The sequence below is a fragment of the Notothenia rossii genome, assembly GCF_949606895.1.
Source record: "Notothenia rossii genome assembly, chromosome: 6".
Taxonomy (NCBI): Eukaryota; Metazoa; Chordata; class Actinopteri; order Perciformes; family Nototheniidae; genus Notothenia; species Notothenia rossii.
This window is the reverse complement of record NC_136909.1, coordinates 41,088,946-41,107,407: the sequence shown is the minus strand read 5'-3', so window position 1 is coordinate 41,107,407 and position 18,462 is coordinate 41,088,946. Positions and strand designations below refer to the sequence as shown.

Genomic DNA, 18,462 nt, shown 5'->3' with positions numbered 1-18,462 from the left:
CTCCTCGGCTACGGTCTGGGAGCCGACAGGAAAGTTCAACACACAGATGGCCAGTCCGCCCCTTTGTAGCATATTATTTCGATGAGAGATGAGCAGATCGCCACTGGGCTTTCAATTAAATACACAGCCACGCAAAAACTGCGGCATTTGTTGTGCTCCTTATGGGTACTGCTATTAGTGAAGTGCTTTCCTCCGTGGTGAAACGATCAGCACTGCACCACGGAGGAAAGCGGCAGCAAGTCACCTGGAGTTAAAGAGAGCGGGGCTGCGTTACGTGCATGGCTTCCTTCTGCAGGTAACGGGGAGACGCGCTCTGGCGGCGGTCTCGTTCAGGATCCGAAAATACAATTCAAATATTTTTGCACACTTATTCCACTTATTCCTAGTGTGCCACTGGTTACGGTGCCGCGTGCCAGCATTGGCACGCCTGCCAGGGGTTGCCGACCCCTGCTATAGATACTACCCCAGTTCCTCACGAGTCTAAAAAACAACTCACGTCAACGCACGTAAGCAACGTGGGCGCCAACGTGAGCGCTCTCGTGACCAAAATATTTGACGGCGCTGATTGGCTGAAATTATGTTTCGGCGGCACAGTTTACTATTGAGACTTTTGCAACGTGCTGGTTGCTGCTGTTTGGCTCGGGGGCAGCGCCCCGTAATGATAAACTAATGCCAAGGGCAAGGCCAGGCAGGAAACATGTGACTTATCAGTAACTTTAGAAATCGTTCCACAATTTTAAACAAGATTTTATTGTAGATTATACATTTTACTGATACGAATTGTATGATATTTACCTTGTTCATTAAAAATAAAAAATATAAAATATATATATTTTTGAAATATATATCTTTTGAAATATTTCTTTTTTAATTTAATATATTTTTTAATATTTTGTTTTGTATGTAGGAAGAGGTGGGGCGGCGCCCCTAGCGCCCCTATGGGCCGGCCGCCACTGCCTACACACAGTACCACCGACACCTACTGCTCCTAAAGCATAATCAGGCTACAGCCGTTGTGTATTTTATTATGTGAAGCACTAAATGGTCTTAGAAAAATATCGGCTCTTTGTTTGTAGATATCTACTAAACTACAGCATACAAAGACAGAAAGTAATGTAGGCCTGTTATACTGAGTGATTACACACTGCTCTGCTTTCTGCATGGACCTCACAGCTGTTCTCACTGGAAACATCGCGTTGCGATGAAAGCAGTTACTAAAATAATATCCAAGGGATGCATGCAGAGCTGTCATTGGCTGAGATAAGTCCGGCCGTGCGTCACGCCACCACCGTTCCTGGAAATGCATCCGTGGAGGAGCCGTGGAGGACCCATCAGTGTCTTCTCGGTTAGAGCTTCTCCAGAGAGCCTCCTCGATGCTCGATACTCGGTCCTCGAAGTGCATTTAGAGAAATGAGTTGTCCTTCAAAATGGCGCGCTGAAATTCATTTCCGGGTCACTACCGGAGGACCGAGGAGTAGAGGAGTCGAGGAGGGGAAATTTGAGTATTGAGAAACCTCTCAGGGCTCGACATTAAGGGCTGCCCGATGGCTCGGGTCCATCTAGTATTTAGCTCGGGCAATGAAGCCTCACCTGCTGGTTGCCCGATCGGGCAATCTATTATGCCAGTATCATGCAGCTCGCGGATCCAGTAATGAGTGACCCGACAGTAAAACTAAACATATCTATAACTAGTTACGGTAGTTTGAGAGGTAATTAAAATAGCTACGTGTGATATTCTAACCTGAGGTGTGTGTTTTGTCCGCTCACCGCTGCATGTGATCATGCAGAACTGCGTGTCGACTCATCAGCAGCATCTGATCTCTCTCTTCCGTCAGATTAGACTTCACTCGCGTTTATGTCCATATCGATCAGATCTAGCTAGTTCTAGCTAATGATAGGACTACCTGCTTATTAAAAGACACCTAAACAATAAGTGTCGCTATGCAACTGGGTGAGGCCACAAAATATAGCGCAGCATTATGCATTTGTTTACATGCCCACCGGAACCCAGAGGCATTACCAACAGATCAACGCACAATCAACCCATACAGGACATCTCTTTCTCCACATTAAGTGTTAGACATTAGAATTTACTATTCTTGTCTGTCACATACTCTTCTTGTCTGTCGCATAAGCAGCGCAACTGAAGCGGTATTGTGCTAAAGGGAAATTATTGTGACCGAAGAGATTTAGATTTTGCCGGCCAACGGGAACTGGGTTATGGCTAGAAAGGATCCGAATTCAGCCAAACTCTCGCGAGAGTTTGGCTGAATGTTTACGTTTGGCAGGCAGCCTTTCAGTTACGATCGTTAACATCAGTGTGCCACAGCAAATGATGGTGAGAAGCTAAACTATCTATTAATTATGTCAATGACAGAGAGTGTGATTGTTGAAATAGAGTGTTAGCGGTCTTGCTGTTCAAAGAAGAATTACTCTAGATCACCAACACTATGGTTTATTTTTTATTCACAGGCAAGTCATCGTTGTCGCAGTAAAAGTCCCAAGATAGCTCCTGCTGCAATAAAATGTTCCCTTTCAGTGTTTTACTATTATCCTGCTGCATTAATGTCTATGTTGCATTATGTTACTGCTGTAGATGTGTTTCCAAGCCGCTCCAACGAGAGTTACAACGTGAACGTGACGTCATATTTACACAAGACGGATCCTTTCTAGCCATAACCCCATAACCCGGGAACTCTGACGTCGCCATTTTGTATGCTTCGCGGATGCGCTCGGCTCCTCTCGACTGCTGCTCGGGTCTGCTCGGTCAGCTTCCGGATGAGGAGGCATTCGTTCGACCAACTTACAGTAGATAACATTACAAACATTTTTAACAGGGGCCATAATAGTGTAAATAATGTTTGTTTTGGCAGTTACAACTGAATGTAATGTTTTCTACTTTTTTACATCTGATGAAGGCATTTGCCTTCATCAGATGGAAAGTGTCTTGACCAACAACTTAAGTATTTCTTATAGCTATGCAGGGTATGCAAGCGAGCAAACACAAACAAGAACAAACAAATAAGTGAAATGAAGAATAAAATTGAAATTGTACAATATAATATTGTGCTGGTTCATCTTATAATTCAGTCTAGAGAATGCACCAGACAGCATAGATCTAAGACCTGCAAAAATCTAAATGCTCTAGGGGGAGGCCCCCCAAACCCTTCGTGGCATTTCGTCCGCACGCATTTTTCAGGGCAATCTCTATTGGGCTCAGGGCCATCTGTAAATTAGCTTAGATGGCCCACAGGGCCATCTCCCAAAATCCTTAATGTCATGCACTGCCTCTCATGATTATGCTTTAGGAGCTGTTGGTGTGTGTGGTACATTGTGTAGGTGTGTGTGGTACTGTGCGTAGATGTGGCGGACACACGGGTCTCTGTTGGTTTGGTGTCCTATGCTTACTTTTAATACTTGTACAACTTTTGGCCCGTAATTTCAATTCCCCATTTCAGCGACCAGAGAGAGGGGGGGATATATCCAGTCTCTGATTGTGTTACGTTATTATGAGAGTGCTCTCATACTTGTTTGATTCTGAAATTGCATTTATTTATATAAATATATTTGTGTGTATATGTCCGCATCTGTAGCCTGTTATTGTCTCATTATACCGCACTGTGAATGAATTAAAAGGAAATATATAAGTCATCATGTACACATCCGTCCATCAGAAAGGCTGAGTGCTGCTGTTACTGCTCTCATCATTAATGGACGTCTCTTTAAAATGACCACTCAGAGGAGAGGAGTTCTCATCTCTCTAACCGCCTGCTGCTTCCCCTCCTCTCTCCTCGGTTCCCCTCCTCAGTCCTCCGCTCGCATCCCTGTGGGCGGCACCAAGTCTCGAGGATAGGAGTCGAGGAGGGGAAATTTGAGTATTGAGAAACCTCTACGGTGTGAGATGTCTTTTTGAGCTGTTCTGTCGTCATTTCCTGCGATGTTCTTCATGCAGTCAGTCAAAATGAATGAATGGGCGTTTCTTTGACTATTTATCGGCAAATATGGGCATTACGTGAAGCCCACAAAAGCTGCACCACATTTCGAGTCGATTGTGATTTATAAAGGGAAACCCGGCGTAGGAAGTGCTGTACGTACTTTCCTCGCCGGTACGCAGTCTTTTATGAATCGGAAAGTGTTGGAGCGTATTTATTTGCTTTGTCCTACGTAAGCAACCTTCCCACTCCAATCCTACGCAAGGCTTTAAAAATGAGGCCCCAGGGGCCTCGTTTTTAAAACGTGCGGTCATTTTTAAAACGTGCGGTCATTTTTAAAACGTGCGGTCCTCCACGCAAACTCTAACCCATGCGTACGCACTAAGCACAAAAACGGGAGAGACGAGAAACTGCGACACCGTTGGCAGAAGGAAGAATGGAGAGAAATATGTGGAAATAATACCATAAATAAAACGTTACCTCTCATTTATCATATATGAAGAATTCATTTTCAAACATTGATTAAAGCCAATCTTAAAATGATTAAACAAACGCCTGTTTGAGACTCCTCAGTGCACACAAAAACATAACTTGGAGAAATAAATAAATACGGATATGTTATTTTAAACCACCTCCAATATGTTGTGTTAATGTTATTAAATGTTTTCTCATAAATGATGCGGTAAGCAGGAGGATAGAATTACGTCTAAACTGACGCTGTTTTGCATTTCTATAGGTTTTAGATACGAGCATGGTTCTATCACGTTTAATCGTATTTTATGCCGTTTGCCAAGACTTGATAAGTCACTCGTAAAACACAGGACGTATGGAAACTAAGAACACCATATGTGGTAAATTGTGCAGCTAGTATAACACAACACATTAGTTGTATTTCCTTTAACTGGTGGATATAGAGTTAAGGGGGGGTTGAGATGCACAGGCTGCAGTGGAGACGCTGCGCACATCTGATCGACAGCTGGGACACAAACCACCAAATACAAAAACATAATTCAGATCCAGTCGTCATGACTCCACTCCGGAGGGATTCCCCGATCATTTCTTACAGTTTCTCATTAAGGGGGTGTCTCCTGTCCCCGGTGTCGTGGTAAGCGTAAAGTAATACAGACGGTTTCAGGGGTACTCAAACTTTTTTGTTTAAGGTCCCCTTTTGAATTTTATACAAGGTCAATGCTCCGGATCAATGCCCCCCCCCCCCGGGAGCGGAGCAACGAAGTTTCGGCTTGCATGGGGCCCCCATGTCGTTGCAGTAAATTAAAGGGTGTTTCATGTTGTCATTGCTGTGGACCTTCTTAATCTTTTTTATTTTTATTTTGAAATTGTTACGTTTATTCTGGTTTGTTTTTTGTTTGTATCTTTCATTTTTTAATTAATTAATTAATTTTATGTTTTGTGAGCTGAGCTGTGTGATTTTATATTTTATGTATCTCTCTGCACAGCACTTTGGTCTGGAGGTTTTAAAGTGCTATATAAATAAAGTTGGATTGGATTAAACTTTATTTGGGGGCCCCCTTCTGGTCCAAGCACTTGCCTGTCGGTAAACTGCGCCCCTGTATACAGTACACACACACATTAAATACATACATACAGTATGATGGCTTGAACTAGTGGGAGAATTGGCACTCTTTGTCTGTAGCCAATGCCTTGAACCTCGGCAAAAATTGCATTAGAAGCTTTAGAAAGTCAAGGTAAACTTGTGGTTAACTTGCGGTCTGCAATGCGTGTCATGCTCGCGCACACAAGTAAATATATATGCACGTTCATTCTCACGTGTCAGACACAAGAAAATATACATTAAAGGGGACCTATCATGCAAAATGCACTTTGTGATGTCTTTTATACATAAATATGTGTCCCCGGTGCGTCGGGGAACTCACGCAGCGTCAGACAATAAAACCCTCTCTTTTCCTCCGTACCCAAATCTTTTAAAAACAGGGGTCCAACGAGCGGGTACAGATTTGCTGCCGATCTGATGTCAAATCGGCGGCGGACCCACACAAAGTTGCTATCAGAAACAATGCCTGACATGTTTTGGACGTAATCTCGTCTTTGTTTACATTAGCAAGCCTTGCTAACACTCAGAGCTAACATGTACTGGAGAGCTCTTGTGTTTAAAAAGCAGGAAATAAAAAAAGGAACTCACCTTGTGATAAACCCGCAAGAGAAAAAGCATTTGAGCTCCATACTGTTTCAGAAAATGTAATCTTTGATGTGGTTTAGAACAGGATGGCGTTTTATCACAGCATAATTTAACTTTATCTCCGGTAGAATTCTGATCAGGCATTAGCTCCGCCTCCTCTTTTTATTTTTTTAAAGCTAAGGACCCAAAATCCACGTTTCTCTAACAGGGCTGCAAAAGAGGTGTATGAGCAGTATGGGATGGCTACAATGGGGGATCTGTTTGGTATTTTAAGCAAAAAAACTTCACAGACATGTTTTGTATAGGTATGGCCCTACAATATATGTTTCCAATATAGCATAATAGGTCCACTTTAAAAAAAAGAAATTATAATTATTTTTTTTTAATAATGGGACACAGGGTTCGGTTTTGGTCTAGCGCCTGAAAGCAATTCTAGAACCCTGAAGGCAAGAGAGACTGAAAAGAGTCAAGGGAAGCTTATAAAAGTTAACAGCATTTAATTACACAAAAGATGCGGTGGTGTACAAAATGAAATGTGCGAGTGGAGGCGCTCTCCACATCCGACCGGTCAGTTCAGGTCAGGGGGTCGAAGAGATCAATTCTTGGCTTGCTCTTCCTGTTGTCATCTGAGGTCTTCTCCTATTGGCCGGCCTCGTCGGGGGGCGGGTCCAATGGAATTCCTGCCTTTTTCTGTAGCTAAATTGCATCATTCTGGCGTCTGTGGTTATTTAAACATTCCCTGCTACACATTATTCAGCGTCAATAAATGAGTGCTAATCCCAGTGTGCTCAGTGTACAACATCACATGTCATTTCACCTTGGTTCAAGGTTTGAAATCGTATGATTCCGCCAGATGCTAAATGCTAACCGGAAGTGACGAATTTTCTGAATAAAAGTGTTAAGCTAATAGTGAGAACTTCCGGTTTTTCAGAATAAAACTGATTTAAATCAAATAGTGTATTTAATTCAAATTACGCCATATCAACATTGATTTTAATTTCTAACAATCCCTCCTTACATACCATTTAAGGTATGTAAATAATATTGAAATCAATGAGTTCTTCATCCGAACATTGCATGGTACATAACTCATAAAAGTAAAAAATACAAATAAGAATACATTTCATCATAAATATAAAGTTTTTCATTTGTGCATAACTTCTATCTTAAACCTTTAATGTCACTTCGCAAAATAGCAGCAATTAGCTTGGTATGGAAAACGTCTAACGCCCTCCTTTCACATCATAAATCATCTTCATACTGTATCTGGTGTAAAGGCACTTGTTCTTTTACTAACTATAAGAAGGATTAAACTATCTAAAAATAGCTAAATATTACTCTTTATTTAAACAAGTCTAGCGCCATTCTATCGGTCTGTTTTTATCTAACTGTTTGTATCATATTTTACTGTGTCTCTGGTGCAATTTAGGAATCTCTGCTGGCTCCAGTAGATATAGTTCTCCCCATCCACATTCTTGTTGGTTCTGGGACAGAGGAATAATAATTCAGAACCTGCTGATATTTGAATCTTACTACTTGGCATATGTTACAAACAAAAAACATCTTCATGGTGAATTAAATAAAATCCTTGTAATCTTTCTCAAATCTAATATAACAATTAACTATTCCTGTTTGTGGTAAAAACACACTAACGTTATGTAATACAATTTCATTATGATTCAAAAACAACTAAAGTCATGATGATGTCAAAGTGAATGATTTCCTGAGTGTGTCTGTCCTGTAAGGTACGTCATTCTCTGCTTGGATCGTGTGCAAAAATCCCATCGATTGCACCTGGCAATACTGCTTCTACCTGTCTATTATCAAGCTGAAAAATGAATACAGAAATCCAACATACTGTCATCAAATGTCTTTCTATTATGAATTTAAATGAAATGTATATCCCCTTAATGACCTAAACAATAAAGTCTATGGCCTTTACGTCTTTTACCAGGCTAGTTACAAGATGTTTTCAAAATTAAATTCCGTCTCATTACATTACTATGTTTTAGCTTAACTGTAATATGTTCTTTCTACATTTCAAACCTCAGGTACTTTAACATCTGTTGAAAATATTACAAAATTGTTTCATTATCACAGGTCAACTTCTTCGGTATTCCATTCTGGAATTACATCTCTCACAGTAGCCCCTTGGCCACTGATTCTGCATCTGTGTTACCGGTTATAACTCAATCAATATTAGAAACATGTCAACATTCACCAAACAGTATATTATCCCTAGATATGGAGCAGGTTAATCCTAAAACTATCTTCAATGCTCAGTTTGAACATCTGGGTTGGGGCGGAAAGTTTCTTTCAATCCTTAAAGAGCCTGTGACACGATTTTCCCCCATCATCCAAACCCATCAATTTGAGTAAATATTGTCCCCTTGAAAACCGTTACTGAACTGATTTTGGATATTTTTACTTTGATAACCATTAATCTGCCCTTCAATGTTGACCATTTCCTGGATCTTCTCTGGGATTCTTCAAGTCCCGCCAAATTATGGGTGACGTCAATGCGGGCACAGCGCTCCAGCTGCACCGTTCAGGATCCCAGCATCTGCATGTAAACGCACGATGGCGCACACAGCAGCAAGCTCAGACAGCGATGACAGTTTAATTTTGAACTTGTCTGAGAGCTCATATGAGGCTGAAGGATCGGTTTATTTTGTATCTGTTAGAAGTTTAGGAATTAGGTGCGTCAATATCCATATTGCGCAAATTCCTTTTTGGGCGATCATACGGTCATGTAGCCAGTGGTGGACTGGGACTAAAAATCAGCCCGGGACTCTCAACCGGCCCACTTCGGTACAACAAGTAAATTGTCAACGGGGGGAGTGGGGGATGTGCTAGTGACTTATCCGACCGGCCCACTTCGGTACCGGCCCATCGGGATTCGTCCCGATGGCCAGTCCGCCACTGCACCCAGCCCAGCCCACGTAAACTGTCAAGGGGGGGAGCCTCGCTGCGGGGAAACGGTGGACCTAGTGTCCCGATCGGAGTGGGAATAATAATAATAATAATCCGTGCATTTTATCCATTAATTTCCCCAACATTGTGGTAAAAAAAAACACACGTTTAATCCATGTTGGTGTACTACTACAACCAGTGGTGTAGTGGGGATGTTTAACTGGGTGGACGGGGTGGTGGATGGACGGGAGACACTATGGACGCGCTCGTGAACTGTCAACGGGGGGGGGCTTGGGGACCTCTGTGTCACCTGTCAGCGCAACTTACATGATGCCGTTTAGACAATATAATAATAAAGGGCGGTGCCGGCTGTCAGCGACCCGATCCGGCCTTTCTGCGCGACTATCACTCAAATGCGGGACATAGTCTCAATGTGTGGGACGCGGGACAAATAATAAAAATGCTGTGTGTGCAGTCCCGCACAGTGCGGGACACCTGGTCACCCTACACACACAGTTCTGCCCCTCACACACACACCCTTCAAATCAAGTTGCATAAATGCTTGAGCTACGTTTTTATTATAATTACTGTGAAATCTGCCTATTATGTTTTCGTCATTATTACAACAAACACACACTTGCAACTGATAACACTGGCAATGATTTTAGATGTATTAGACTATTAAAAAAAGAAATCATGCTTCAAATAAGTGGGGGTATGGCGTACCCCCGCGTCCAACGCCCACTACACCACTGACTGCAACTACAAAAAGCTAAGGTTTGTTTTCTCATCAGGAAATGCAGACCGGCTCAAACAAAAGATTTTTAAATCATCATCCTCACGATCATTTAATGTATCATATGTTCGCCGAATTGACATGAAAGCACTAATAAATGTAGTTTCATCCACTTGAGTTTACAAAGATAATCGATTGGTTTTTATATCACATCCGACGGGAGGAAATTCAGCATCTCTCACTACCGATTTTTAATCCTAATTTAATCATCATCTTCACCACGATCATTTATGTTTATGTTCGCCGAATTGACATGAAAGCACTGACAAATATGAATATACTGTAGTCAACTTCATTAAAACCTTATTAACGTGCCTAAACTCAGTAATTCACAATTTCTACGCATGACAACACACTTTGTCCGTGTTTGGCTCTCTCGCCGCACAGTGAAGCGTTCCCGCATTGACGTCACTTCCGGCTTCCCCCAAAACCTCAAAATGAGTCGAAGGAATTTTCCCGCGATGTTCGAAATTATTGATATTTATCGGAACGGTATCGCTTTTTCTTTTTTAAACTGACGGTTCGAGATTACTAGTAGCCCACTATTTCATTGCACAACAGTTGTTGGGTTCGTGTCACAGGCTCTTTAAAGAAACATTTAAATTGTGAATTTTACATTTACATCCATGTTGACATTATACACACTCCCCCCTATTTACACATGAACTCATGTGTAACAAAATCCTGTAAATGGGAGGGGGAAAAAAAATTCCGGTAAATATTGGTTAGGGACATAACGAACATTGTTTACAATTTTAGATCCATTATTATTATTTCCACAGTAAACACTTCAGTGAAAATAAGTGTTTCTCTCCGTCTTTCAGGCCCAAAAGAAACAGAATCTTCAGATTTTAGATTGAGTTTTACATTTGCAAACCGCCAACTCCTGTGGGAATAAAATATCATCAAGTAGATTAGAAACGGGTCACATGTCCGGTTTCCCCTTTTTATGGAATTTTTAGGAAACCTCTCGTTTCCCTTGGAGCTCCAACATAATATGTTAGTCCAAAAACATGCTTGGTTAGTTATTGTTTTAGAATCATGCAGTTACACTGATCACATGCCGGCATTCATTCACACTCACACTGTCTGGTTGTCACGTCAGGTTTGGTCAGGTACACCCCAGAGTCAGTCATTGACAGTGCTTTTGTCACACTGTCAGTCAGGGTCAAAGGTAATTTGGTCTCGGTCTTTTGGCCATGTCGTGCTCTGCAGAGTCTTTTTAGAGGTATTTCAGCATAGGCGGGTTCCCTTTATCTACAAAAATATGTCAAATGTGGAGCGCCATTCCTTATTCATTCACGATTTCAACTATGATTTTCAAAATGGTTCTAACTTTCCATTTGGACTTCTGCCTCCCACATTTCCTGAAACTTGGTACAAAACTCACTTCCTTATAGTACTACTACTACTGCAATTCATTTACACCTAATTAGTATTACAATGTCTAATAGATCTAATTCAGAAACTTGTGTACATAACTATTATCTTGAGTCAAACCATTACTAGGATCTGTGTAGCTCTGCTATGTATTTCATAGCTCATCTATCTTCAATTCTGGTCCACTTAAAAAACAATGTTAAACTCTTTAGCAGTGTGTTCCCTTGGGTGTCCGAACATGTAACAATTACTCCCTCCTTTATCAAGGATTTTATAAAAGAAGTCATTTCATATTTCCATCTGAAAGCCCTCCTATGGTAATAACTATGCTACAATGGAGAAATCAACACTTCAGATTGGAATACTATATTTGGCTTGGCACTAGCTCTCCCTTTAACATTATCTATAAAAATAAAGATTTGTCTTATAGAGTGGTTCCTAAAACTATCCTTTTAATGATGATCAATATTGTAACAAATGAGATCACTACTTTATTCACACGTGAATAAAAATCACTAAAAGAATAATTTGTTTACATGATGAAAAGATTGAAGAATATGGTTCTACTCTGTACTCCAAAATACCCACTCCTTAAAGTGGAGTGAATATTTCCATCATGTCTCCCTCAGTGTGATTTTCTCATTTTACTTTAATAGTTTCCTCTTTACTGCTATTTTTAATTTAACAATTGATTAATTCATGGTTAATAAATCTTTTTGTCTTCACGTACTTATCAAGTCAATTCAAGTTATTTAAATGTGGTCTCTTTTATGTGCGTTTGTGAATAAGTGTGTTTATGTGTAAACTCACTCATTCCCGTTCTCCTTTTCTCCTCCTCTGGTTGTCTTAGGCCGTGACACCGGCCTCCTCACTTCTAATCGACCATGCCAACTCCTCTGATTCTGTCTTCTCTTCAGTCCATCAGCTCTTGAATCCATCCGCTGTAACTCTTTTAGGCAGCCTTTGGCCCAGTCACATCTGCAGCCCACATCATGCCACTGTTCTTTGCACTGCTTTGCATTTCATCTCCTCCTTTACAGTCTCTTCGCTGTTTTTATGGAGGGCGGATTCTGCTCTCATGTCCCACACTCTGCTCTTGTGCCAAATCTCGTGGCTCAGCTTGGAACTTCATGTCCTGTCTGAGGGACTGATGAGAGTATCTCTGTGTATGTCAGCAAGCTGTTTGGTTCTGGATGCCACAGGTGGAGCTTGTTCTTGTTGTTGTTGTTGTTGTTGTTGTTGTTGTTGTTTCAGCTCTGGTTCTCTTTCTGTTTGATGGAGAAGGAGGAGTCTCCTGTTGGGTTAGGTCTTTTGTCTGCTTGGCGGGACGGGGTCGTAGCCTTTCTGACTCAGAGGGGGAGTCCAGGTCTCGGGACGCATTATCTATAAGAAATCTAGCACACTGAGGTTAAATAAATCGAACCCTTTCCCCTCTGTCTTTTCTAATCATACTATCTGTCTTAGTTGTTAAATGCCATCTAAACAACACAATGAATGTCTACTAATGATATTACAAATACTCCCTCTAAAAATTGTTTCAACCATTGCTACATATTTACCCAACGTGACTCTTTCAGGAAACCATTTTCTCCTATAAATTGAAACACCTGCATGTTTCAAGCATCACATATCCCACACACTATGAAAGAACATCTCCATATTTTCTCCAATATTTTAAATCCCACCATTACTTAGAACAATATTAAACCTGCAGAGCACACTAATCAGATCACAGTAATGAAATTTGACTCAAGTGTAGGCCTATTTCTACTTTCCATTATACTTATTACTTTTAGTGAACATTTATTTATATTGTCTAAATCCCTTGTCTATGATGTGCAAACAGAGTATAACAATTTGTTTTTCTCTATGTATTTACACTCTACGGATTCTTGAGTTTACTCATCTCCTGGTGCTGTCGTTGTAAAAATGTTCGATTCCTTATTGTTTTGTACCAGTTTTCCAAAATCAGTTCTAACTGCCATGCCGTTTCTGGAAATGTGGCGGTACGGCTACACACTGTAAGTGGGTGCCAACATGTTCCTTTTTTAACTTTGATCCGGAGTGCATCTGCAGTGCGTTCTACAACTTCCCACGGTCCACTCCATACAGGTTGCAACAAGTTCATCTTGTGGATTTTTACATTTACCCAACCCCCTGGTCCAACAGAAATATTCGTCATGGCCCTGGCATATGCTTCCGCCTCACTTTTTCTCATATCTAACACTGGTTCTCCTCTGTATTGTGAGGTGATACCTTGTGGTGGATATTGCTGAGTGGGGCAATCTCTGGCCAATGTCTACAATCACCACATATGAAGCAGCCGCTATCTCTTCTTCCTCTTGAGCGTTGCTTTCCTCTCCATTTTCCCTTTTGTTGATGCTGTATGGGAGTGTATAACTGTGCTTGCGACTGTACTTGGGTAGGAAGATACACAGGTATTTGCTCTTGCTGGAATTGTGTGGGAAGATACTGCTGTGCTTGTGGCTGTACTTGCCTAGGAAGATACACAGGTGTTTGCTGTTGAAGATACTGTGGTGCTTGTGGCTGTACTTGCGTAGGAAGATATACAGGTGTCTGCTGTTGAAGATACTGTGGTGCTTGTGGCTGTACTTGCGTAGGAAGATACACAGGTATCTGCTGAACTTGGTTTTGTGGACATACACTTCCTCCTCCGCTTTGTTGGTTCTGCATTTGATTCTCTGGTTCTTCCTGAGTTTGAACTGTTGGAGGTATCCACCCTGCCTTCTCTGCTAGTATGGCCATCTGATTAGCTTCAGTATCTTTCTCAGCCACCTGCATCTTCAAAAGCATTTTTCCCAGTTTCTTTGTTTCTTCATCATCTTCCTTTGTTATTTCCTGGTATTTGATGTCATGGTGAATGAGATGTAGTCTCCATTCTTCTGGGATTTTAGCTTCTAACCCCACCACATCTCTAAGGCGTGCAATTGGCCTCGGAATCTACTGCTCTTGCTTCCAGTCGTCCTTCAATCCGTCCGAGCAGCGCCCTCATATTTCCCAAGCACAGGTGGTCTTGGGCTGTGTATCTCTCCAGATCAGTCACCCACTTCTGACCTCCTTTCGTGAGTGGAGGTAGTTTTGCCACTCATGCTTCCATGTCCCTGTGAATCCATGGTTGGTATTGAAATCCTCCTCTTCCAGCCGCTATCAATGGCATGGAGGTATGTGCACCGGTCTTGGTTCTTTTAGTTTTCTTGGTTCTTCTCGTTTTGGGGCATGTCCCAGGGTAATGTTGCTCATTTTCGTCCATACTATTATTCTCAGGAGGAGATGCAAAACCGCGTTGTTGCTGTGGCTGTTCATGGTATGGGGAGTGTCTACTGGTTTCAGACTGTGTACCGCCGTCGTCATCTTCATCTCCCTGTCCTTCGGAATAGTCAGGAGAGTAGTTTGTTCTGCGTTTTCTTTGAGTTCTTCGTTCTTCTTGTTCTCTCCTTTGTCTATCTGCCTTCATGTCCTGAAATCTTACATCTTTTTGTCGTCTTTCCGCCAGAAGTTGTTGGTATTTATCTTCCTCCCTTTGTCTTTCGGCAATAATGTCATTATGGGCTTCAACTGCCTTTCGTCTCTCTTCAATAATGTCATTATGTGCTTCATCTGCTTTTCGTCTCTCTTCCATTCCTCTGATGAGTTCTGCTTCCATTCTTCTGTTGAGCTGCTCTTCCATTCTTCTGTTGAGTTCCTTTTCCATTATTCTGCCGAGTTCTTCCATTCTTCTGTTGGTCTCCTCTTCCATTCTTCTCCCAAGTTCCTTTTCCATTATTCTGCTGAGTTCTTCCATTCTTCTGTTGGTGTTCTCTTCCATTCTTCTGCTGAGTTCTACCACATGTAAGCTGTTTGTCAATCCTTGGCTGGCATCTTCCAGATGGAATACCAGACTTGCAACCATAGCTTTTCTTTTTTCAGCTCTGTTCATAGCAATGTTTTCAGGTCCATACCAAGAGGGTTGTCCGGCTTTGATCCATGCTTTTTCCTGTTGTAGGTATTCAGCATTCTCATGTTCAACTACAGCTTTTCTATGGGCTTCCGTTGGTCCAGGTTGATCATCTGCTGGAATCAATCCTCTTGTTTGCCACTGTTCTAACAGTTTCTCCATTTGGTTCCATGTCTTCTGTCTTTTACTTGGAACTGTTAAATCTGATCTGATTTTTACCCTTTCCTTGACATCTGCAGTTGAGCCTGGCTCTGTGACTGGTCTCAACTTGGTGTCTTTTGGCGACATGTTTAAGTACTTGGATAATATTATTAAGTTATCAAAAATGAATTACTAATCCTCTGAATAGTACCTTTGTATTCTTTACAAAGATATCCTATGTCATCTGAACTTAACTTTAAAATCTGGTAATTTTTCAAATAGAAAAATAAATTAAAATGTTGTAAAACTGAAATTGGAAAATCTAAATCTAAATTAGACAAATTAAATTTATGCACATTTTTAAAATCTGAATAAATAAATAAAAATGAACAGTGTATGGTTTTTACTTTGTAATATGAAAATAGGAATATGGTGCAAATCCAAATAAACCGTGTACAGTGTATACTCAAGTTTATGAAATTATGCAAAGGTCATAAAATGTGTCAACTACAATACTTCAATTCATTGAAACCACCTGTAATCTTTATCTGTGTGGTGAAGAATGTATTAACTGTAATACTTATTATGTCCGCTAGGGGAGCTGTTTTATTTTTTAACTCCTCTCAAATGTATCAACTAGTACTTCCGGTTCATAAACCTACTTCCTGTTTATTTCCCCAAAATAATAAAGTTCAAATGACTTTCTTTGAAAAGCATGAAAAACAAAACAACTCAATCTACTCTCAACGTTCATCTACACCATCCCTGTGTATTTAATCATTAATTACCAGTTGTATCTTCACTCAAACTACTTCATCATCTAGTAATGCCAACTGGCTAGCTAACTAGCTTAGCAGTATAGCATAAACCTCATGTGACTGGGGGAAGGGGAGCACTCAACATGTGCAGATTAAAACCACACTGCTTGACAATACAAAACAAAACAATCTTCATTTATCTTAGCTCTAAATTCTATAGATGCTGACCTTAAAAGCTGATCTCATACCAAACTTGTACACAATCGTTTCAGCTTAGAACATCGCACAAAAATATACTTTTCGGCTTAAAAACTCCACACAATATACTTTATTAAACCAGACTACGCCGGTTTAACACATCAAACATATAGACTAACATGAATGGACCCAGTCCAGTGTAAACCAGATAAAATCTAGTGCCTCCCCAGAAGGTCTTAATACTATGTAATATTCACATTAATCGGGCGGCGCCGAGGATACAACAGAGATGAATAGAAACACTATATACAATCTCCACACCACTCGCAATCACAACATTATCACCACAGATTAATCTACAGATCACTACCAACGCTTGCACCTAATGTAAGTTATTTAACTATACAGTTTTTGAATTGAACAGGTAACTGTCTCACCTTTCGTTTAGGCCCAGCCAAAAACTCCAGCAGTGAGTCTGTAGCCTGTCCTCCCCTTTGCGCAGCCTGGTCTGATGCTAGTTAGCTTGCAGCCTTCCCCTCTAGTCAGCTCTATCCTGCTTCAGAGCCCACCCAGGGACGCCAAATTGAAAGCAATTCTAGAACCCTGAAGGCAGGAGAGACTGAAAAGAGTCAAGGGAAGCTTATAAAAGTTAACAGCATTTAATTACACAAAAGATGCGGTGGTGTACAAAATGAAATGTGCGAGTGGAGGCGCTCTCCACATCCGACCGGTCAGTTCAGGTCAGGGGGTCGAAGAGATAAATTCTTCTTCTTCTTCTTCTTCTTCTTCTTTAGTGTTTATTGGCGGTTGGCAAACCAAATTTTAGGTGCATTACCGCCACCAACTGGACTGGAGTATGGACAAGAGACTATGCAGAAAACAATAAACAAAATAAAACAAACAAAAAACAACAACATAAATAAAAACAAAACTCTAGATTATTTTAAATGTATCAATTTCTCTAAGAAACGTAATAAGCTCACAATACATATTGCCTGATGTTTTCCCTAACAGCCTTGATAGCGAAAAGTCAATGTATTTTGCTTTCTTCAGTGTTTGGAAAAGCACATTTCTCTGAATACTATATTTCCTGCAATGCAGCAAAACATGTTCAACCGTTTCTGGCTGGCTACAGTGTGTACACTTTCCGGTTGGATGCTTTCCTATTACCCTTAATGTATGATTGAGACCTGTGTGACCTATTCTCATCCGAGAAATGACATTTTCCTCCCTTCTTTTAAACCCCACCTTCCTTCCATCACCCACATACCTTTGAATGTTATAAAGATGTCTTCCTGTGTCACTAAGGTCCCAATGATCTTGCCATGTTGTTTGCGCATATATATGTATGAATGTTTTAACCTCCGCTTTGCTGAGCGGAACTTCAATGTCTATATTCATAATTCTGAGTGTTTGTTTGGCCAGAATATCCACCTGTTCATTACCCTCCACACCAACATGAGCAGGAACCCAGATGAAACGAGTTGCTATGCCTTTGATTTGCATTTTATACAAAATTAGAAATATTTCATTTATTATGTCCATTCTAAATGAAGATCTGCCTGATCGTATACTCGATAAAGCTGAATAGCTGTCAGATGCAATTACAGTATTATGTATTCCTTTCTCCTCTATCCATTCCAATGCCAATACCAATGCCAACAACTCTGTGGTGTATACTGACACATGGTCTGTTACCCTTTTCTTTATATGTGAATTACTCACTGGGATATAAACTGCTGCCCCAGCACGCCCTGTCTCTGGATCTTTGGAGCCATCTGTAAATATGATTGTTGAGTCTGAGTGATATCTTGCAAAATAATTCTGGACTATGCGCCATACTGGTATTTTTTTCTTTTCCTTCAACTCTTTTTGTATATTGAGGTCTACACTTGGCAATGGGAATAACCAGGGTGGAATGGACGAGATTGCAACTTTGGGGCAATACTGTATTTGATTCAATCCTATTCTTGCCACTTTAACATCACCAATCCATCCGAAACTTGTTAAATGTGACTCATTGTGCTCCCAGCAGTCTTTCAAAAATACTTTTCGCTGGATGACTATCACCATGCCCCTGAAGGTTTACCCAGTATGCCAACATTAACTTTACTCTTCTTATCCTTAAAGGCATTTCTCCCATTTCTACCTGTATTGCTGATACTGGAGATGTTTTAAAAGCTCCACTACAAATCCTCAGGGCCTGAGCTTGTAGGACATCCAGCTTTTTA

The 18,462-nt window shown here is 40.9% G+C and overlaps 1 long non-coding RNA gene across 1 annotated transcript; it reads right to left on the bottom strand.

Annotated features, from left to right (window-relative positions):
• Positions 1-6,567: 6,567 nt before the first annotated feature.
• LOC307045087 lies at positions 6,568-18,122 on the bottom strand. The gene is made up of 2 exons (XR_013809769.1): positions 17,502-18,122; positions 6,568-17,099 (listed from the first exon to the last, which is right to left on the bottom strand). It is a non-coding gene; the product is annotated as an uncharacterized lncRNA (long non-coding RNA).
• Positions 18,123-18,462: the final 340 nt, after the last annotated feature.